Source organism: Lepisosteus platostomus, chromosome 5 (assembly GCF_059453375.1).
Source record: "Lepisosteus platostomus isolate fLepPlt1 chromosome 5, fLepPlt1.hap1, whole genome shotgun sequence".
Taxonomy (NCBI): Eukaryota; Metazoa; Chordata; class Actinopteri; order Semionotiformes; family Lepisosteidae; genus Lepisosteus; species Lepisosteus platostomus.
Genome location: NC_142615.1, coordinates 18672380 through 18695236, shown reverse-complemented (window position 1 = coordinate 18695236; position 22857 = coordinate 18672380). Strand labels below are relative to the sequence as shown.

General features: G+C 50.2%; 8 non-coding genes across 8 annotated transcripts; all 8 read right to left on the bottom strand.

Annotated features, from left to right (window-relative positions):
* Positions 1-1187: 1187 nt before the first annotated feature.
* trnap-agg (transfer RNA proline (anticodon AGG)) lies at positions 1188-1259 on the bottom strand. Its single transcript has one exon. It is a non-coding gene; the product is annotated as a tRNA-Pro (tRNA).
* A 2117-nt stretch (positions 1260-3376) lies between these two features.
* trnap-agg (transfer RNA proline (anticodon AGG)) lies at positions 3377-3448 on the bottom strand. The gene has a single exon. It is a non-coding gene; the product is annotated as a tRNA-Pro (tRNA).
* A 2117-nt stretch (positions 3449-5565) lies between these two features.
* trnap-agg (transfer RNA proline (anticodon AGG)) lies at positions 5566-5637 on the bottom strand. Its single transcript has one exon. It is a non-coding gene; the product is annotated as a tRNA-Pro (tRNA).
* A 2115-nt stretch (positions 5638-7752) lies between these two features.
* trnap-agg (transfer RNA proline (anticodon AGG)) lies at positions 7753-7824 on the bottom strand. The gene has a single exon. It is a non-coding gene; the product is annotated as a tRNA-Pro (tRNA).
* Positions 7825-9941: 2117 nt separating this feature from the next.
* trnap-agg (transfer RNA proline (anticodon AGG)) lies at positions 9942-10013 on the bottom strand. Its single transcript has one exon. It is a non-coding gene; the product is annotated as a tRNA-Pro (tRNA).
* Positions 10014-12128: 2115 nt separating this feature from the next.
* Positions 12129-12200, bottom strand: trnap-agg (transfer RNA proline (anticodon AGG)). Its single transcript has one exon. It is a non-coding gene; the product is annotated as a tRNA-Pro (tRNA).
* Positions 12201-14317: 2117 nt separating this feature from the next.
* Positions 14318-14389, bottom strand: trnap-agg (transfer RNA proline (anticodon AGG)). Its single transcript has one exon. It is a non-coding gene; the product is annotated as a tRNA-Pro (tRNA).
* Positions 14390-16506: 2117 nt separating this feature from the next.
* On the bottom strand, positions 16507-16578 carry trnap-agg (transfer RNA proline (anticodon AGG)). Its single transcript has one exon. It is a non-coding gene; the product is annotated as a tRNA-Pro (tRNA).
* Between the last annotated feature and the right edge of the window lie 6279 nt (positions 16579-22857).

Below are 22857 nucleotides of genomic sequence, written 5' to 3'. Positions count from 1 at the left end.
GCACTGCTGTCAGCCTGCCCATGTTGCCAAAGAAAGATTCACTCGGCGTCAACATGACAGAACAGCGATCACTTGAAAACAATGTTCCACACTCCGTAAGCAAGAACTTCAGTGTTTGCAGTCACCCGATATGCCGATAGTCAAAGGAGCGCAAAACACGAAGCGTCAAAAGACAAGATGAGTGGATGGAAAGAGCGTTGAATTGATGAGCACAAAAGTTCAGCTCGTACAATAGGCAACGAAGGTCTCAGCGTCGTCATCGCACTTGAAAGGACTGCCTTGCAGACCAAGGGCAGTGGGCGGTGCCCGGTAAGAGGGGCAGAGGCGGTAAGACATGATGCCGAGATGCATGAAGCGAGGGGGATTAGCTCAAATGGTAGAGCGCTCGCTTAGCATGCAAGAGGTAGCGGGATCGATGCCCGCATCCTCCAGGTCTGAGTTTGGATCTCCGGAAGCCCGGTGCTCTTGTTTAGCTTCTGCGACTTCTGACAGGTGCTCCTCCGTTGCGGAGAATGTCCTTCAGTTGTCAAGCGTTGAAGGGCCACACCTCCTTCCCAACCTCAGTCTGCACTGAGTGCGTCTCCGGCATTTTCTCGTCCAATTTGTCAGCTTAGCAAGTGAAAAGTATATCCGAGTGAAAACAGTGCTGATAATACTCTCACGAATTGTTAGAAGACGTGCTTTTGATCATCGATTGCTTAACAATCACATTCGTTCGACTTGAGCCATCAAGCTCGTAGTTTTCCTTCAAATCTTGAAAGCTCTCAGTGAGAACATCATAGGCTGCAGGACGCCCCGTAACTTGATTACTTCAACAGAAAGAAGAGCAGACAGCTCGACAAATATGTGAGGCCCAGAGAGCGCAAGGCGAGCCGCACACGTTTCGGTGGCTGAGAGAGGGCAGTTTTTGCTTCTGCATTTCCCAAGTAAGGACGCATGACAACAAGCGATCGCGGTGCTCATCTACGACACAGTGGTGATGAGTTTTCAGTACGTGTTCTTTTGAACGAGCAATGAGGTTGCCGCCTTGGACAGCTGACTGCACGCTCTCATTGTGCCACGTGATGAGAATTCACCAGGCTCGTTCAGTCATTAGTCACATTCCATCGTTTGCCATAAGCAGACGCTGCGAAGTGATGTGGATATCAGTTCCCAGTCTTGTGGAAGAGGAGGAAAAGAGCACACGAGGGCTCGTCCGGGAGTTGAACCCGGGACCTCTCGCACCCTAAGCGAAAATCATACCACTAGACCAACGAGCCACAGCAGCACTTTCCATTTCAATCTGTCAGCGAGCTTGAGGATGGGGAGAGGCGCCATTCGCTCGTCCAGTCAGACCTTCATCAATAAGTCAAGAAAGCTGCAATTACACGACTGCCTTGCAGACGAAGGGCAGTGAACTGTGCCCGGTAAGAGGGGAACAAGCGGCACTAGGTGACGCCGAGGCATAAGTCCCAGCGAGGGGGGTTGGCTTGTATGGTACAGCGCTTGCTTTGCATGTGGGAGATAGCAGGATCAATTCCCGCATCCTCCAGGTGTGTGCTTAGAGCTTGATGTGCCGAAAGGCGTCCTTTAGCCTGTGGTCCCGCCTTACATGGAGAGCATCGTGCAGCTGTCAAGCGTTTCGCAGCCACGCCCCCTTTTCATCTTCTCTCTGGCTTAAGCGTCACTCCGCCCCTCTCTCTTGACATTTCATGTCAGCATGTCAGAAGTCCGAGTGACATTTTTAATGGCTGAGTGAGGGCACGATGCTGAAGCAGAGAGGCCACTTCAGCCACAGAGACTTGTGCTAGGTGAGATCTGAAAGACGGACTCGCAACAGAAACAGACCAAAAATGTATCGGTGAGATCAAAAGGCAAATGCAACATTCAGCAGAGGGCGTCTAAAGATTAGGGAACGGGCGACTGAAATCCATGTGAGGCAAACTTTCCGGTGTGTGTACTGCAGCTGGGCTTGTTGGCGTAATTGGTAGTGCGTCAGTCTCGTCATCTGAAGGGCCTGAGTTTGATCCTCACACGGGGCAGGGCTGCTTCCTCTCTTGCTCTTTTCAAACACTTGCGGCAACTGTTCGCTCATAACCACGTCTGGAATGCGTGACCTTTACACGGGCGAGAAGCAACGCCGCATCCCTTTTCTAAAGAACATTCACATTCAGAAATAAGTCAAGAAATTTGCCATTACTTTCGCTCGCACTGCTGTCAGCCTGCCCATGTTGCCAAAGAAAGATTCACTCGGCGTCAACATGACAGAACAGCGATCACTTGAAAACAATGTTCCACACTCCGTAAGCAAGAACTTCAGTGTTTGCAGTCACCCGATATGCCGATAGTCAAAGGAGCGCAAAACACGAAGCGTCAAAAGACAAGATGAGTTGATGGAAAGAGCGTTGAATTGATGAGCACAAAAGTTCAGCTCGTACAATAGGCAACGAAGGTCTCAGCGTCGTCATCGCACTTGAAAGGACTGCCTTGCAGACCAAGGGCAGTGGGCGGTGCCCGGTAAGAGGGGCAGAGGCGGTAAGACATGATGCCGAGACGCATGAAGCGAGGGGGATTAGCTCAAATGGTAGAGCGCTCGCTTAGCATGCAAGAGGTAGCGGGATCGATGCCCGCATCCTCCAGGTCTGAGTTTGGATCTCCGGAAGCCCGGTGCTCTTGTTTAGCTTCTGCGACTTCTGACAGGTGCTCCTCCGTTGCGGAGAGAATGTCCTTCAGTTGTCAAGCGTTGAAGGGCCACACCTCCTTCCCAACCTCAGTCTGCACTGAGTGCGTCTCCGGCATTTTCTCGTCCAATTTGTCAGCTTAGCAAGTGAAAAGTATATCCGAGTGAAAACAGTGCTGATAATACTCTCACGAATTGTTAGAAGACGTGCTTTTGATCATCGATTGCTTAACAATCACATTCGTTCGACTTGAGCCATCAAGCTCGTAGTTTTCCTTCAAATCTTGAAAGCTCTCAGTGAGAACATCATAGGCTGCAGGACGCCCCGTAACTTGATTACTTCAACAGAAAGAAGAGCAGACAGCTCGACAAATATGTGAGGCGCAGAGAGCGCAAGGCGAGCCGCACACGTTTCGGTGGCTGAGAGAGGGCAGTTTTTGCTTCTGCATTTCCCAAGTAAGGACGCATGACAACAAGCGATCGCGGTGCTCATCTACGACACAGTGGTGATGAGTTTTCAGTACGTGTTCTTTTGAACGAGCAATGAGGTTGCCGCCTTGGACAGCTGACTGCACGCTCTCATTGTGCCACGTGATGAGAATTCACCAGGCTCGTTCAGTCATTAGTCACATTCCATCGTTTGCCATAAGCAGACGCTGCGAAGTGATGTGGATATCACTTCCCAGTCTTGTGGAAGAGGAGGAAAAGAGCACACGAGGGCTCGTCCGGGAGTTGAACCCGGGACCTCTCGCACCCTAAGCGAGAATCATACCACTAGACCAACGAGCCACAGCAGCACTTTCCATTTCAATCTGTCAGCGAGCTTGAGGATGGGGAGAGGCGCCATTCGCTCGTCCAGTCAGACCTTCATCAATAAGTCAAGAAAGCTGCAATTACACGACTGCCTTGCAGACGAAGGGCAGTGAACTGTGCCCGGTAAGAGGGGAACAAGCGGCACTAGGTGACGCCGAGGCATAAGTCCCAGCGAGGGGGGTTGGCTTGTATGGTACAGCGCTTGCTTTGCATGTGGGAGATAGCAGGATCAATTCCCGCATCCTCCAGGTGTGTGCTTAGAGCTTGATGTGCCGAAAGGCGTCCTTTAGCCTGTGGTCCCGCCTTACATGGAGAGCATCGTGCAGCTGTCAAGCGTTTCGCAGCCACGCCCCCTTTTCATCTTCTCTCTGGCTTAAGCGTCACTCCGCCCCTCTCTCTTGACATTTCATGTCAGCATGTCAGAAGTCCGAGTGACATTTTTAATGGCTGAGTGAGGGCACGATGCTGAAGCAGAGAGGCCACTTCAGCCACAGAGACTTGTGCTAGGTGAGATCTGAAAGACGGACTCGCAACAGAAACAGACCAAAAATGTATCGGTGAGATCAAAAGGCAAATGCAACATTCAGCAGAGGGCGTCTAAAGATTAGGGAACGGGCGACTGAAATCCATGTGAGGCAAACTTTCCGGTGTGTGTACTGCAGCTGGGCTTGTTGGCGTAATTGGTAGTGCGTCAGTCTCGTCATCTGAAGGGCCTGAGTTTGATCCTCACACGGGGCAGGGCTGCTTCCTCTCTTGCTCTTTTCAAACACTTGCGGCAACTGTTCGCTCATAACCACGTCTGGAATGCGTGACCTTTACACGGGCGAGAAGCAACGCCGCATCCCTTTTCTAAAGAACATTCACATTCAGAAATAAGTCAAGAAATTTGCCATTACTTTCGCTCGCACTGCTGTCAGCCTGCCCATGTTGCCAAAGAAAGATTCACTCGGCGTCAACATGACAGAACAGCGATCACTTGAAAACAATGTTCCACACTCCGTAAGCAAGAACTTCAGTGTTTGCAGTCACCCGATATGCCGATAGTCAAAGGAGCGCAAAACACGAAGCGTCAAAAGACAAGATGAGTTGATGGAAAGAGCGTTGAATTGATGAGCACAAAAGTTCAGCTCGTACAATAGGCAACGAAGGTCTCAGCGTCGACATCGCACTTGAAAGGACTGCCTTGCAGACCAAGGGCAGTGGGCGGTGCCCGGTAAGAGGGGCAGAGGCGGTAAGACATGATGCCGAGACGCATGAAGCGAGGGGGATTAGCTCAAATGGTAGAGCGCTCGCTTAGCATGCAAGAGGTAGCGGGATCGATGCCCGCATCCTCCAGGTCTGAGTTTGGATCTCCGGAAGCCCGGTGCTCTTGTTTAGCTTCTGCGACTTCTGACAGGTGCTCCTCCGTTGCGGAGAGAATGTCCTTCAGTTGTCAAGCGTTGAAGGGCCACACCTCCTTCCCAACCTCAGTCTGCACTGAGTGCGTCTCCGGCATTTTCTCGTCCAATTTGTCAGCTTAGCAAGTGAAAAGTATATCCGAGTGAAAACAGTGCTGATAATACTCTCACGAATTGTTAGAAGACGTGCTTTTGATCATCGATTGCTTAACAATCACATTCGTTCGACTTGAGCCATCAAGCTCGTAGTTTTCCTTCAAATCTTGAAAGCTCTCAGTGAGAACATCATAGGCTGCAGGACGCCCCGTAACTTGATTACTTCAACAGAAAGAAGAGCAGACAGCTCGACAAATATGTGAGGCGCAGAGAGCGCAAGGCGAGCCGCACACGTTTCGGTGGCTGAGAGAGGGCAGTTTTTGCTTCTGCATTTCCCAAGTAAGGACGCATGACAACAAGCGATCGCGGTGCTCATCTACGACACAGTGGTGATGAGTTTTCAGTACGTGTTCTTTTGAACGAGCAATGAGGTTGCCGCCTTGGACAGCTGACTGCACGCTCTCATTGTGCCACGTGATGAGAATTCACCAGGCTCGTTCAGTCATTAGTCACATTCCATCGTTTGCCATAAGCAGACGCTGCGAAGTGATGTGGATATCAGTTCCCAGTCTTGTGGAAGAGGAGGAAAAGAGCACACGAGGGCTCGTCCGGGAGTTGAACCCGGGACCTCTCGCACCCTAAGCGAGAATCATACCACTAGACCAACGAGCCACAGCAGCACTTTCCATTTCAATCTGTCAGCGAGCTTGAGGATGGGGAGAGGCGCCATTCGTTCGTCCAGTCAGACCTTCATCAATAAGTCAAGAAAGCTGCAATTACACGACTGCCTTGCAGACGAAGGGCAGTGAACTGTGCCCGGTAAGAGGGGAACAAGCGGCACTAGGTGACGCCGAGGCATAAGTCCCAGCGAGGGGGGTTGGCTTGTATGGTACAGCGCTTGCTTTGCATGTGGGAGATAGCAGGATCAATTCCCGCATCCTCCAGGTGTGTGCTTAGAGCTTGATGTGCCGAAAGGCGTCCTTTAGCCTGTGGTCCCGCCTTACATGGAGAGCATCGTGCAGCTGTCAAGCGTTTCGCAGCCACGCCCCCTTTTCATCTTCTCTCTGGCTTAAGCGTCACTCCGCCCCTCTCTCTTGACATTTCATGTCAGCATGTCAGAAGTCCGAGTGACATTTTTAATGGCTGAGTGAGGGCACGATGCTGAAGCAGAGAGGCCACTTCAGCCACAGAGACTTGTGCTAGGTGAGATCTGAAAGACGGACTCGCAACAGAAACAGACCAAAAATGTATCGGTGAGATCAAAAGGCAAATGCAACATTCAGCAGAGGGCGTCTAAAGATTAGGGAACGGGCGACTGAAATCCATGTGAGGCAAACTTTCCGGTGTGTGTACTGCAGCTGGGCTTGTTGGCGTAATTGGTAGTGCGTCAGTCTCGTCATCTGAAGGGCCTGAGTTTGATCCTCACACGGGGCAGGGCTGCTTCCTCTCTTGCTCTTTTCAAACACTTGCGGCAACTGTTCGCTCATAACCACGTCTGGAATGCGTGACCTTTACACGGGCGAGAAGCAACGCCGCATCCCTTTTCTAAAGAACATTCACATTCAGAAATAAGTCAAGAAATTTGCCATTACTTTCGCTCGCACTGCTGTCAGCCTGCCCATGTTGCCAAAGAAAGATTCACTCGGCGTCAACATGACAGAACAGCGATCACTTGAAAACAATGTTCCACACTCCGTAAGCAAGAACTTCAGTGTTTGCAGTCACCCGATATGCTGATAGTCAAAGGAGCGCAAAACACGAAGCGTCAAAAGACAAGATGAGTTGATGGAAAGAGCGTTGAATTGATGAGCACAAAAGTTCAGCTCGTACAATAGGCAACGAAGGTCTCAGCGTCGTCATCGCACTTGAAAGGACTGCCTTGCAGACCAAGGGCAGTGGGCGGTGCCCGGTAAGAGGGGCAGAGGCGGTAAGACATGATGCCGAGACGCATGAAGCGAGGGGGATTAGCTCAAATGGTAGAGCGCTCGCTTAGCATGCAAGAGGTAGCGGGATCGATGCCCGCATCCTCCAGGTCTGAGTTTGGATCTCCGGAAGCCCGGTGCTCTTGTTTAGCTTCTGCGACTTCTGACAGGTGCTCCTCCGTTGCGGAGAATGTCCTTCAGTTGTCAAGCGTTGAAGGGCCACACCTCCTTCCCAACCTCAGTCTGCACTGAGTGCGTCTCCGGCATTTTCTCGTCCAATTTGTCAGCTTAGCAAGTGAAAAGTATATCCGAGTGAAAACAGTGCTGATAATACTCTCACGAATTGTTAGAAGACGTGCTTTTGATCATCGATTGCTTAACAATCACATTCGTTCGACTTGAGCCATCAAGCTCGTAGTTTTCCTTCAAATCTTGAAAGCTCTCAGTGAGAACATCATAGGCTGCAGGACGCCCCGTAACTTGATTACTTCAACAGAAAGAAGAGCAGACAGCTCGACAAATATGTGAGGCGCAGAGAGCGCAAGGCGAGCCGCACACGTTTCGGTGGCTGAGAGAGGGCAGTTTTTGCTTCTGCATTTCCAAGGAAAGGACGCATGACAACAAGCGATCGCGGTGCTCATCTACGACACAGTGGTGATGAGTTTTCAGTACGTGTTCTTTTGAACGAGCAATGAGGTTGCCGCCTTGGACAGCTGACTGCACGCTCTCATTGTGCCACGTGATGAGAATTCACCAGGCTCGTTCAGTCATTAGTCACATTCCATCGTTTGCCATAAGCAGACGCTGCGAAGTGATGTGGATATCAGTTCCCAGTCTTGTGGAAGAGGAGGAAAAGAGCACACGAGGGCTCGTCCGGGAGTTGAACCCGGGACCTCTCGCACCCTAAGCGAGAATCATACCACTAGACCAACGAGCCAAAGCAGCACTTTCCATTTCAATCTGTCAGCGAGCTTGAGGATGGGGAGAGGCGCCATTCGCTCGTCCAGTCAGACCTTCATCAATAAGTCAAGAAAGCTGCAATTACACGACTGCCTTGCAGACGAAGGGCAGTGAACTGTGCCCGGTAAGAGGGGAACAAGCGGCACTAGGTGACGCCGAGGCATAAGTCCCAGCGAGGGGGGTTGGCTTGTATGGTACAGCGCTTGCTTTGCATGTGGGAGATAGCAGGATCAATTCCCGCATCCTCCAGGTGTGTGCCTAGAGCTTGATGTGCCGAAAGGCGTCCTTTAGCCTGTGGTCCCGCCTTACATGGAGAGCATCGTGCAGCTATCAAGCGTTTCGCAGCCACGCCCCCTTTTCATCTTCTCTCTGGCTTAAGCGTCACTCCGCCCCTCTCTCTTGACATTTCATGTCAGCATGTCAGAAGTCCGAGTGACATTTTTAATGGCTGAGTGAGGGCACGATGCTGAAGCAGAGAGGCCACTTCAGCCACAGAGACTTGTGCTAGGTGAGATCTGAAAGACGGACTCGCAACAGAAACAGACCAAAAATGTATCGGTGAGATCAAAAGGCAAATGCAACATTCAGCAGAGGGCGTCTAAAGATTAGGGAACGGGTGACTGAAATCCATGTGAGGCAAACTTTCCGGTGTGTGTACTGCAGCTGGGCTTGTTGGCGTAATTGGTAGTGCGTCAGTCTCGTCATCTGAAGGGCCTGAGTTTGATCCTCACACGGGGCAGGGCTGCTTCCTCTCTTGCTCTTTTCAAACAATTGCGGCAACTGTTCGCTCATAACCACGTCTGGAATGCGTGACCTTTACACGGGCGAGAAGCAACGCCGCATCCCTTTTCTAAAGAACATTCACATTCAGAAATAAGTCAAGAAATTTGCCATTACTTTCGCTCGCACTGCTGTCAGCCTGCCCATGTTGCCAAAGAAAGATTCACTCGGCGTCAACATGACAGAACAGCGATCACTTGAAAACAATGTTCCACACTCCGTAAGCAAGAACTTCAGTGTTTGCAGTCACCCGATATGCCGATAGTCAAAGGAGCGCAAAACACGAAGCGTCAAAAGACAAGATGAGTTGATGGAAAGAGCGTTGAATTGATGAGCACAAAAGTTCAGCTCGTACAATAGGCAACGAAGGTCTCAGCGTCGTCATCGCACTTGAAAGGACTGCCTTGCAGACCAAGGGCAGTGGGCGGTGCCCGGTAAGAGGGGCAGAGGCGGTAAGACATGATGCCAAGACGCATGAAGCGAGGGGGATTAGCTCAAATGGTAGAGCGCTCGCTTAGCATGCAAGAGGTAGCGGGATCGATGCCCGCATCCTCCAGGTCTGAGTTTGGATCTCCGGAAGCCTGGTGCTCTTGTTTAGCTTCTGCGACTTCTGACAGGTGCTCCTCCGTTGCGGAGAGAATGTCCTTCAGTTGTCAAGCGTTGAAGGGCCACACCTCCTTCCCAACCTCAGTCTGCACTGAGTGCGTCTCCGGCATTTTCTCGTCCAATTTGTCAGCTTAGCAAGTAAAAAGTATATCCGAGTGAAAACAGTGCTGATAATACTCTCACGAATTGTTAGAAGACGTGCTTTTGATCATCGATTGCTTAACAATCACATTCGTTCGACTTGAGCCATCAAGCTCGTAGTTTTCCTTCAAATCTTGAAAGCTCTCAGTGAGAACATCATAGGCTGCAGGACGCCCCGTAACTTGATTACTTCAACAGAAAGAAGAGCAGACAGCTCGACAAATATGTGAGGCGCAGAGAGCGCAAGGCGAGCCGCACACGTTTCGGTGGCTGAGAGAGGGCAGTTTTTGCTTCTGCATTTCCCAAGTAAGGACGCATGACAACAAGCGATCGCGGTGCTCATCTACGACACAGTGGTGATGAGTTTTCAGTACGTGTTCTTTTGAACGAGCAATGAGGTTGCCGCCTTGGACAGCTGACTGCACGCTCTCATTGTGCCACGTGATGAGAATTCACCAGGCTCGTTCAGTCATTAGTCACATTCCATCGTTTGCCATAAGCAGACGCTGCGAAGTGATGTGGATATCAGTTCCCAGTCTTGTGGAAGAGGAGGAAAAGAGCACACGAGGGCTCGTCCGGGAGTTGAACCCGGGATCTCTCGCACCCTAAGCGAGAATCATACCACTAGACCAACGAGCCACAGCAGCACTTTCCATTTCAATCTGTCAGCGAGCTTGAGGATGGGGAGAGGCGCCATTCGTTCGTCCAGTCAGACCTTCATCAATAAGTCAAGAAAGCTGCAATTACACGACTGCCTTGCAGATGAAGGGCAGTGAACTGTGCCCGGTAAGAGGGGAACAAGCGGCACTAGGTGACGCCGAGGCATAAGTCCCAGCGAGGGGGGTTGGCTTGTATGGTACAGCGCTTGCTTTGCATGTGGGAGATAGCAGGATCAATTCCCGCATCCTCCAGGTGTGTGCTTAGAGCTTGATGTGCCGAAAGGCGTCCTTTAGCCTGTGGTCCCGCCTTACATGGAGAGCATCGTGCAGCTGTCAAGCGTTTCGCAGCCACGCCCCCTTTTCATCTTCTCTCTGGCTTAAGCGTCACTCCGCCCCTCTCTCTTGACATTTCATGTCAGCATGTCAGAAGTCCGAGTGACATTTTTAATGGCTGAGTGAGGGCACGATGCTGAAGCAGAGAGGCCACTTCAGCCACAGAGACTTGTGCTAGGTGAGATCTGAAAGACGGACTCGCAACAGAAACAGACCAAAAATGTATCGGTGAGATCAAAAGGCAAATGCAACATTCAGCAGAGGGCGTCTAAAGATTAGGGAACGGGCGACTGAAATCCATGTGAGGCAAACTTTCCGGTGTGTGTACTGCAGCTGGGCTTGTTGGCGTAATTGGTAGTGCGTCAGTCTCGTCATCTGAAGGGCCTGAGTTTGATCCTCACACGGGGCAGGGCTGCTTCCTCTCTTGCTCTTTTCAAACACTTGCGGCAACTGTTCGCTCATAACCACGTCTGGAATGCGTGACCTTTACACGGGCGAGAAGCAACGCCGCATCCCTTTTCTAAAGAACATTCACATTCAGAAATAAGTCAAGAAATTTGCCATTACTTTCGCTCGCACTGCTGTCAGCCTGCCCATGTTGCCAAAGAAAGATTCACTCGGCGTCAACATGACAGAACAGCGATCACTTGAAAACAATGTTCCACACTCCGTAAGCAAGAACTTCAGTGTTTGCAGTCACCCGATATGCCGATAGTCAAAGGAGCGCAAAACACGAAGCGTCAAAAGACAAGATGAGTTGATGGAAAGAGCGTTGAATTGATGAGCACAAAAGTTCAGCTCGTACAATAGGCAACGAAGGTCTCAGCGTCGTCATCGCACTTGAAAGGACTGCCTTGCAGACCAAGGGCAGTGGGCGGTGCCCGGTAAGAGGGGCAGAGGCGGTAAGACATGATGCCGAGACGCATGAAGCGAGGGGGATTAGCTCAAATGGTAGAGCGCTCGCTTAGCATGCAAGAGGTAGCGGGATCGATGCCCGCATCCTCCAGGTCTGAGTTTGGATCTCCGGAAGCCCGGTGCTCTTGTTTAGCTTCTGCGACTTCTGACAGGTGCTCCTCCGTTGCGGAGAATGTCCTTCAGTTGTCAAGCGTTGAAGGGCCACACCTCCTTCCCAACCTCAGTCTGCACTGAGTGCGTCTCCGGCATTTTCTCGTCCAATTTGTCAGCTTAGCAAGTGAAAAGTATATCCGAGTGAAAACAGTGCTGATAATACTCTCACGAATTGTTAGAAGACGTGCTTTTGATCATCGATTGCTTAACAATCACATTCGTTCGACTTGAGCCATCAAGCTCGTAGTTTTCCTTCAAATCTTGAAAGCTCTCAGTGAGAACATCATAGGCTGCAGGACGCCCCGTAACTTGATTACTTCAACAGAAAGAAGAGCAGACAGCTCGACAAATATGTGAGGCGCAGAGAGCGCAAGGCGAGCCGCACACGTTTCGGTGGCTGAGAGAGGGCAGTTTTTGCTTCTGCATTTCCAAGGAAAGGACGCATGACAACAAGCGATCGCGGTGCTCATCTACGACACAGTGGTGATGAGTTTTCAGTACGTGTTCTTTTGAACGAGCAATGAGGTTGCCGCCTTGGACAGCTGACTGCACGCTCTCATTGTGCCACGTGATGAGAATTCACCAGGCTCGTTCAGTCATTAGTCACATTCCATCGTTTGCCATAAGCAGACGCTGCGAAGTGATGTGGATATCAGTTCCCAGTCTTGTGGAAGAGGAGGAAAAGAGCACACGAGGGCTCGTCCGGGAGTTGAACCCGGGACTTCTCGCACCCTAAGCGAGAATCATACCACTAGACCAACGAGCCACAGCAGCACTTTCCATTTCAATCTGTCAGCGAGCTTGAGGATGGGGAGAGGCGCCATTCGCTCGTCCAGTCAGACCTTCATCAATAAGTCAAGAAAGCTGCAATTACACGACTGCCTTGCAGACGAAGGGCAGTGAACTGTGCCCGGTAAGAGGGGAACAAGCGGCACTAGGTGACGCCGAGGCATAAGTCCCAGCGAGGGGGGTTGGCTTGTATGGTACAGCGCTTGCTTTGCATGTGGGAGATAGCAGGATCAATTCCCGCATCCTCCAGGTCTGTGCTTAGAGCTTGATGTGCCGAAAGGCGTCCTTTAGCCTGTGGTCCCGCCTTACATGGAGAGCATCGTGCAGCTGTCAAGCGTTTCGCAGCCACGCCCCCTTTTCATCTTCTCTCTGGCTTAAGCGTCACTCCGCCCCTCTCTCTTGACATTTCATGTCAGCATGTCAGAAGTCCGAGTGACATTTTTAATGGCTGAGTGAGGGCACGATGCTGAAGCAGAGAGGCCACTTCAGCCACAGAGACTTGTGCTAGGTGAGATCTGAAAGACGGACTCGCAACAGAAACAGACCAAAAATGTATCGGTGAGATCAAAAGGCAAATGCAACATTCAGCAGAGGGCGTCTAAAGATTAGGGAACGGGCGACTGAAATCCATGTGAGGCAAACTTTCCGGTGTGTGTACTGCAGCTGGGCTTGTTGGCGTAATTGGTAGTGCGTCAGTCTCGTCATCTGAAGGGCCTGAGTTTGATCCTCACACGGGGCAGGGCTGCTTCCTCTCTTGCTCTTTTCAAACACTTGCGGCAACTGTTCGCTCATAACCACGTCTGGAATGCGTGACCTTTACACGGGCGAGAAGCAACGCCGCATCCCTTTTCTAAAGAACATTCACATTCAGAAATAAGTCAAGAAATTTGCCATTACTTTCGCTCGCACTGCTGTCAGCCTGCCCATGTTGCCAAAGAAAGATTCACTCGGCGTCAACATGACAGAACAGCGATCACTTGAAAACAATGTTCCACACTCCGTAAGCAAGAACTTCAGTGTTTGCAGTCACCCGATATGCCGATAGTCAAAGGAGCGCAAAACACGAAGCGTCAAAAGACAAGATGAGTTGATGGAAAGAGCGTTGAATTGATGAGCACAAAAGTTCAGCTCGTACAATAGGCAACGAAGGTCTCAGCGTCGTCATCGCACTTGAAAGGACTGCCTTGCAGACCAAGGGCAGTGGGCGGTGCCCGGTAAGAGGGGCAGAGGCGGTAAGACATGATGCCGAGACGCATGAAGCGAGGGGGATTAGCTCAAATGGTAGAGCGCTCGCTTAGCATGCAAGAGGTAGCGGGATCGATGCCCGCATCCTCCAGGTCTGAGTTTGGATCTCCGGAAGCCCGGTGCTCTTGTTTAGCTTCTGCGACTTCTGACAGGTGCTCCTCCGTTGCGGAGAGAATGTCCTTCAGTTGTCAAGCGTTGAAGGGCCACACCTCCTTCCCAACCTCAGTCTGCACTGAGTGCGTCTCCGGCATTTTCTCATCCAATTTGTCAGCTTAGCAAGTGAAAAGTATATCCGAGTGAAAACAGTGCTGATAATACTCTCACGAATTGTTAGAAGACGTGCTTTTGATCATCGATTGCTTAACAATCACATTCGTTCGACTTGAGCCATCAAGCTCGTAGTTTTCCTTCAAATCTTGAAAGCTCTCAGTGAGAACATCATAGGCTGCAGGACGCCCCGTAACTTGATTACTTCAACAGAAAGAAGAGCAGACAGCTCGACAAATATGTGAGGCGCAGAGAGCGCAAGGCGAGCCGCACACGTTTCGGTGGCTGAGAGAGGGCAGTTTTTGCTTCTGCATTTCCCAAGTAAGGACGCATGACAACAAGCGATCGCGGTGCTCATCTACGACACAGTGGTGATGAGTTTTCAGTACGTGTTCTTTTGAACGAGCAATGAGGTTGCCGCCTTGGACAGCTGACTGCACGCTCTCATTGTGCCACGTGATGAGAATTCACCAGGCTCGTTCAGTCATTAGTCACATTCCATCGTTTGCCATAAGCAGACGCTGCGAAGTGATGTGGATATCAGTTCCCAGTCTTGTGGAAGAGGAGGAAAAGAGCACACGAGGGCTCGTCCGGGAGTTGAACCCGGGACCTCTCGCACCCTAAGCGAGAATCATACCACTAGACCAACGAGCCACAGCAGCACTTTCCATTTCAATCTGTCAGCGAGCTTGAGGATGGGGAGAGGCGCCATTCGCTCGTCCAGTCAGACCTTCATCAATAAGTCAAGAAAGCTGCAATTACACGACTGCCTTGCAGACGAAGGGCAGTGAACTGTGCCCGGTAAGAGGGGAACAAGCGGCACTAGGTGACGCCGAGGCATAAGTCCCAGCGAGGGGGGTTGGCTTGTATGGTACAGCGCTTGCTTTGCATGTGGGAGATAGCAGGATCAATTCCCGCATCCTCCAGGTCTGTGCTTAGAGCTTGATGTGCCGAAAGGCGTCCTTTAGCCTGTGGTCCCGCCTTACATGGAGAGCATCGTGCAGCTGTCAAGCGTTTCGCAGCCACGCCCCCTTTTCATCTTCTCTCTGGCTTAAGCGTCACTCCGCCCCTCTCTCTTGACATTTCATGTCAGCATGTCAGAAGTCCGAGTGACATTTTTAATGGCTGAGTGAGGGCACGATGCTGAAGCAGAGAGGCCACTTCAGCCACAGAGACTTGTGCTAGGTGAGATCTGAAAGACGGACTCGCAACAGAAACAGACCAAAAATGTATCGGTGAGATCAAAAGGCAAATGCAACATTCAGCAGAGGGCGTCTAAAGATTAGGGAACGGGCGACTGAAATCCATGTGAGGCAAACTTTCCGGTGTGTGTACTGCAGCTGGGCTTGTTGGCGTAATTGGTAGTGCGTCAGTCTCGTCATCTGAAGGGCCTGAGTTTGATCCTCACACGGGGCAGGGCTGCTTCCTCTCTTGCTCTTTTCAAACACTTGCGGCAACTGTTCGCTCATAACCACGTCTGGAATGCGTGACCTTTACACGGGCGAGAAGCAACGCCGCATCCCTTTTCTAAAGAACATTCACATTCAGAAATAAGTCAAGAAATTTGCCATTACTTTCGCTCGCACTGCTGTCAGCCTGCCCATGTTGCCAAAGAAAGATTCACTCGGCGTCAACATGACAGAACAGCGATCACTTGAAAACAATGTTCCACACTCCGTAAGCAAGAACTTCAGTGTTTGCAGTCACCCGATATGCCGATAGTCAAAGGAGCGCAAAACACGAAGCGTCAAAAGACAAGATGAGTTGATGGAAAGAGCGTTGAATTGATGAGCACAAAAGTTCAGCTCGTACAATAGGCAACGAAGGTCTCAGCGTCGTCATCGCACTTGAAAGGACTGCCTTGCAGACCAAGGGCAGTGGGCGGTGCCCGGTAAGAGGGGCAGAGGCGGTAAGACATGATGCCGAGACGCATGAAGCGAGGGGGATTAGCTCAAATGGTAGAGCGCTCGCTTAGCATGCAAGAGGTAGCGGGATCGATGCCCGCATCCTCCAGGTCTGAGTTTGGATCTCCGGAAGCCCGGTGCTCTTGTTTAGCTTCTGCGACTTCTGACAGGTGCTCCTCCGTTGCGGAGAGAATGTCCTTCAGTTGTCAAGCGTTGAAGGGCCACACCTCCTTCCCAACCTCAGTCTGCACTGAGTGCGTCTCCGGCATTTTCTCGTCCAATTTGTCAGCTTAGCAAGTGAAAAGTATATCCGAGTTAAAACAGTGCTGATAATACTCTCACGAATTGTTAGAAGACGTGCTTTTGATCATCGATTGCTTAACAATCACATTCGTTCGACTTGAGCCATCAAGCTCGTAGTTTTCCTTCAAATCTTGAAAGCTCTCAGTGAGAACATCATAGGCTGCAGGACGCCCCGTAACTTGATTACTTCAACAGAAAGAAGAGCAGACAGCTCGACAAATATGTGAGGCGCAGAGAGCGCAAGGCGAGCCGCACACGTTTCGGTGGCTGAGAGAGGGCAGTTTTTGCTTCTGCATTTCCCAAGTAAGGACGCATGACAACAAGCGATCGCGGTGCTCATCTACGACACAGTGGTGATGAGTTTTCAGTACGTGTTCTTTTGAACGAGCAATGAGGTTGCCGCCTTGGACAGCTGACTGCACGCTCTCATTGTGCCACGTGATGAGAATTCACCAGGCTCGTTCAGTCATTAGTCACATTCCATCGTTTGCCATAAGCAGACGCTGCGAAGTGATGTGGATATCAGTTCCCAGTCTTGTGGAAGAGGAGGAAAAGAGCACACGAGGGCTCGTCCGGGAGTTGAACCCGGGACCTCTCGCACCCTAAGCGAGAATCATACCACTAGACCAACGAGCCACAGCAGCACTTTCCATTTCAATCTGTCAGCGAGCTTGAGGATGGGGAGAGGCGCCATTCGCTCGTCCAGTCAGACCTTCATCAATAAGTCAAGAAAGCTGCAATTACACGACTGCCTTGCAGACGAAGAGCAGTGAACTGTGCCCGGTAAGAGGGGAACAAGCGGCACTAGGTGACGCCGAGGCATAAGTCCCAGCGAGGGGGGTTGGCTTGTATGGTACAGCGCTTGCTTTGCATGTGGGAGATAGCAGGATCAATTCCCGCATCCTCCAGGTGTGTGCTTAGAGCTTGATGTGCCGAAAGGCGTCCTTTAGCCTGTGGTCCCGCCTTACATGGAGAGCATCGTGCAGCTGTCAAGCGTTTCGCAGCCACGCCCCCTTTTCATCTTCTCTCTGGCTTAAGCGTCACTCCGCCCCTCTCTCTTGACATTTCATGTCAGCATGTCAGAAGTCCGAGTGACATTTTTAATGGCTGAGTGAGGGCACGATGCTGAAGCAGAGAGGCCACTTCAGCCACAGAGACTTGTGCTAGGTGAGATCTGAAAGACGGACTCGCAACAGAAACAGACCAAAAATGTATCGGTGAGATCAAAAGGCAAATGCAACATTCAGCAGAGGGCGTCTAAAGATTAGGGAACGGGCGACTGAAATCCATGTGAGGCAAACTTTCCGGTGTGTGTACTGCAGCTGGGCTTGTTGGCGTAATTGGTAGTGCGTCAGTCTCGTCATCTGAAGGGCCTGAGTTTGATCCTCACACGGGGCAGGGCTGCTTCCTCTCTTGCTCTTTTCAAACACTTGCGGCAACTGTTCGCTCATAACCACGTCTGGAATGCGTGACCTTTACACGGGCGAGAAGCAACGCCGCATCCCTTTTCTAAAGAACATTCACATTCAGAAATAAGTCAAGAAATTTGCCATTACTTTCGCTCGCACTGCTGTCAGCCTGCCCATGTTGCCAAAGAAAGATTCACTCGGCGTCAACATGACAGAACAGCGATCACTTGAAAACAATGTTCCACACTCCGTAAGCAAGAACTTCAGTGTTTGCAGTCACCCGATATGCCGATAGTCAAAGGAGCGCAAAACACGAAGCGTCAAAAGACAAGATGAGTTGATGGAAAGAGCGTTGAATTGATGAGCACAAAAGTTCAGCTCGTACAATAGGCAACGAAGGTCCCGGCGTTGTCATCGCATTTGAAAGGACTGCCTTGCAGACTAAGGGCAGTTGGAGGTTGCTGTTTTGAGACGGAGGCATTGGGATGGTGGGCCGAGATCTATTCTTCTTAAGGAATTCTTCATCGTGAAAGATCGGTCCACAGGTCATCCAAAGAACTCAGGGAATCATGTGCTACTGAATGGAGTGAAGTGCTGAAACACATGACATGCCCCCTTGATCTCACGTGCTGCAACATGCACAGCTACCGTCCACACCAGGCAGTGGGGCTTCAGCAGAATTTGCTACGCCACCTGCAATTACATATCCAGCTGCACACATATACATGGCCCTTCTTTCGTTTTCAGGATCTCAAAAAAAAGCTTAGCTTGGTTTTCCTGCCACCTGATTGACCTCATCTCCCTCAGAATGTGCCCCGCCACATTCATTGCTGAAGCAGGACGGAGGCTAACGGACATGTCAGAACAGTGAGGTTCAACGATCTCTCCAAAATATTGTGGTTGTAGTGGAAGAGATATGTTTTAAATTGTACCTTGGTATTTCAAACTCTCTCTAGAATGTTATCCATTTCTATTTTATTTTGACAGGAACTGTTAAAAGGCTAATGACACTAGATGAAAAGAGAAAAAAGAAAACACAACGTTTCAGCCGTGGAGGCTTCTTCAGGTGTGAGGGCTCCACGGCTGAAATGTTGTATTTTCTTTCTTTTCTTTTAAGCATGGAATAGACCTATTACTTGTTCCTTTGCAGCCTACACATGGTGATGCAGCTCCCCACCTGAACTGCTAATGATACTAGATGCCTGGTAGTTTGTGGTACTTGGTTATCGTCTTATGTGTGCTCAAACTGCATATGTGTTGTAGCAGCGAGGCTTATTAATAAGAAAGAATTAAGTGTTCTGAGCCTTCCCAAATGAGGCCCCATCTCTGTTCATCTCTGTGGTGCAGCGGCCCAGCACTGAGCTTCGCCAATGTGATTCAGCTGCTTCCAGTGCCTTTATTGGAGTGCGCTGATGGACCGTGCTCTCTCTCCAGAGACCAGCACGCCTGTCATGGACGGAGCAGGAAAGGCGGCGCCACATTCTACAGCCCTCTCCACGCAATCGATGAAATCGGGCTACTGAAGTGGAGAAAATCGCCTCTCCAGAAAGTGCAAATATCATCTTGGAGACTATAAATCCTATTGCCGAAGGTCAGCCCTGTCTACCAGAGTAACCCTCCCACAGCGATGATCAGCTCGTCTCACACGCGAGAAGTTTCGGTTGGAAACAAGCGCCCCCTCTTCTCGCACGTTTTGCACGTTCGAGTAGTTTTAATGCGGCTCTTTCGTACACGGTGCTGATCTTTTGGAAAGCAGGAGGCAAAACCGAGTCGAACCCGGGCCGCCTGGGTAAAAACCAGGAACCCTAACCGCTAGACCATATGGCAGCGAACAGCCATGCTGTTCCCGGCATCATCCGAGCAAACTACGTAAATATGAGAAAACACGCAAGAGAGTTGTCACTCAGAGTGTCGAAGGGTCGATGTATACTGGGGCTCAGTTGAAATGCAACGTCAGGACTTTTCCAAATTATGTCACACGAAGAGAGCACAGCCTTTTCCACCCTGCCATGCGTGTATCGGTAACTCCCCGTGATCGTATAGTGGTCAGTACTTTGCGTTGTGGCCGCAACAACCCCGGTTCGAATCCAGGTCACGGCAGAATAGGGGCGTCTGCTTTTACTACTTGCACGAATGAAGGCAAAAAAAAGCCAATCGATGTGAACGAACGGCGCTTTACAGAGGAGTACTGCCTGACTGGATCGTTGATGAACGACAGAGGCCACTCCGACCTCTTCTCGGTTTTCTTTAATGACTTACTAAGGATCTTCTTCACATTCGCCCATGCAGGGGAAGCCAGTTACACCAAAGCAAACGCAGGAAAGTGCATTTCAAGCAGAGACCAGGAGGGACTTGTTTACACTGAGAGTGGGTGGAGAATGGAACAATGCGCCCAGCCCTGTTGCTGGAGCCGATTCTTGATGAGATTTTGGGCTCACTAAGAGGCCCCCTCTGGATGCTATTCTTTCTGTTGTTCTTGCAGGTCCTGCGCTGCTTTTGAGCCGACAGAGCTCGTCCTGGTCTGTCGGCACAGCCCAATTGCAAATGATCAGCTCCGCATACAGAAGGAACGTGCATTTGGTACAAGAGTGCATGAAGGCACCGGAAATACATTGGGAACAAATGACCGGTCGCTCAAGATCTCTGTGAAGTACAGGAGCTTGCAAGAAGCAGCTGTTTCCGCCCGGTCTCGAACTGGGGACCATTCGCATGTGAGGCGAACGTGATAACCACTACACTACGGAAACGGTTGTAAACCGTGCCCAGCGGCCCAGTGCTGAGCTTCGCCAATGAGATTCAGCTGCTTCCATTGCCTTTATTGGAGTGCGCTGATGGACCGTGCTCTCTCTCCAGAGACCAGTACGCCTGTACCGGGGTAAAGTTAGCTTGAAGTTCGAAAACGATTTTGGCATGCCTGTAGCGCTTTCGCGAAATCTCTTAGAGTTACAAAAACACATGCTTTGTGTATAAAATACATTGTGAATGCTTTCTCAGCCTTCACTTTGTCATTTTTATGACATTTTTTTGACCATGCTCACATTTTCTCTTGTCCATATCTTTGCAATAGAAGCACAGAACGGCTTCGAACCAAATGCATTTTAAAGACCACAACTTGTGGATATTTCAACAGCCTCTACACCAAACTATCAGTGAGCTAATCATCTTTTTTAAAACCTCCAGTTTTTCATCGATGCGTAATTACACACTAACTGGAACCCGGGGACTGCTGTGTGCACACGTTCACAACGCGAGAAATACTGTTCAATACGGTTTCGTGCGAAAAACCCATATATGACCATAGGAAGCAGAACAGCGCAGTCTCCAATTAGCCAGACTGTAAGCACGGGAATAAAGCTTTGTTTGATTTCTGAAACCCTTCCTTTACGTTCTATTTTCATTCAGGTGTGGTTCAACTATATTGACAATACTACTGACAGCAGGAAGTTTAAAATATTCTTTTCTCAGCAGCTTATTAAAAACAGCTCCCATGATGTTCAAACCGACTTTTTACACAGAACACTGACACAGCTTTGTGTTCTGAATCTCTTTTTCTCGTGCTTTTATTTAATGTGGCACAATGCACTGGTATAGGGGTATTTTGTTAACAAACCAATAGCATTTAAACCACAGCACCCACAATGCTGCAAGTAAGTGTTTTGCACACTAAGCAGGTCCTCTGACTTTTCCCAGCTTTGTTTTGGTTTTTTTAAGATAACAGTACAGGTAAGACACTGGGATAGGGGGGTCGTCTTCATGGCTCAATAGCATTTCAAATACAACAGCCACACTGCTGAAACCAAGTGTTTTACACACCAGTCTAGCCCCCTAACCTTATACAACCTTGCTGTGGCTGTGGCACCTTTCTTTATTTTTTTATGATTTTTTGAAGATAACACTACAGGTAATACACTGGGACAGGTGGGTCGTCTTCATGGCTCAATAGAATTTCAAATACAACAGCCACACTGCTGAAACTAAGTGTTTTACACACCACACAGGCCCCCTAACCTTATGCAACCTTGCTGTGGCTGTGGCCCCTTTCTTTATTTTTTTATGAGGTTTTCAATATGGCACCATTAGACAGGCGGTACATGGGGATAGGGGGGTGCTATTCACGAGTCAATAGCTCTTCAAGCACAACAGCCACAGTGCTGCAACCAGGTGTTTTACACCAGACATTTCACCTAACCTTATACAACCTCGCTTTGAGTTGTAGAACATTTCTTTATTTTTTTTTACTGTAATCAAGTGTTGTGCTCACTAGTCAGGCCTCCTGACCTTTCACAGTCATGCTTTGTTGTGTGCAACTTTAATTATCTTTTTAGGATTTTTTGAACATGGCAACTTCCACCGAGATGGGTGGGGGGTGTTGGGGTGCTCTTCAATAGCTTTTTCATCTATACACACAAATGGATGTAACCAAGACACTCAGAACCTGTCACGCAGGGGCTGACTGCTGAGGATAGGGATCCAATGCGGTGCCCTTGGTAGGGTTGGCGTGAGACACAGGCATAATCGGAGTAAACAGGCAGGGGTCCGAGTCCGGGAAGGCGTAGTACAGGCATAGGCACAGAATCGACAGGCGAAGGCGTAGTCGAGGTACTGGCAGGGGTCAGAGTCCGGGAAGGCGTAGAAGTTGCGTCGGTAGACAGAGGTGTAAACGAAGAGACAGGCTTGGGTCAGGATCCGAGAAAGCGTAAAACAGGCGAAGGTACAAAATCGAGTGGCTAAAGCGGTAGTCGGAAAAGCGGGGTCGAGGTCCAGGGGAGAAGTCGTAGTAAGGCAAAGGTGTAGTTAGTACATAAGCTCAGGGAGAGAATCTCAATCGTGAGCAATGACCGGGGGGCAGATGAGGGTTTAAGCAGAGGACTGATTGACACGTGCACGTTTGGTACGGGGAGAGCTCGTAGGATTGCGGGAGCGCTTGCCTGCGTGAGGGAGATTCGTGGCAAAACCAACAGAATCAACCTGAACTCACAGAAAAACAAGAATGCCCCCGAGACACCTTCACCCCCCCTGGACCACTCTGGTATCAACACCCCCAAACCCATCCATACCAGCTAACAAGACTCAGAATCAGTGCAACCCTCCAACCTGGACCAAGAGCAGGATGGGACAAGTACCTGCACCACACTACGCACCCCTCATCCAGACCAGCAGGACAGCCAGACCACAGACAGCACCATCATGTAACCCCCCTGTTCATTCCAACAGAAAAGCCGAACTGACCCCCACCAGCATGGCGACGCTGCAGCTCTGGTCACACCAGCAGGCCCAATGGGCTCAGAGCTGGGGGACATACAGATGCAGCCATTCAAAATGCGTGGATGATACCGCATTATTTTCCGGTACTCTGTACGCAGTCTACCGCAAGTTACCGGTAAATACCGCTAGTTACCATAAATTCTCCTATAATATGACAAGCAAAATAATAGTATCCTGAATTTCGGCAAGGTGGAGCTAATAAAGCTCAACCTCTCATGTTTGAGCTGTGGCCATCAAAGTC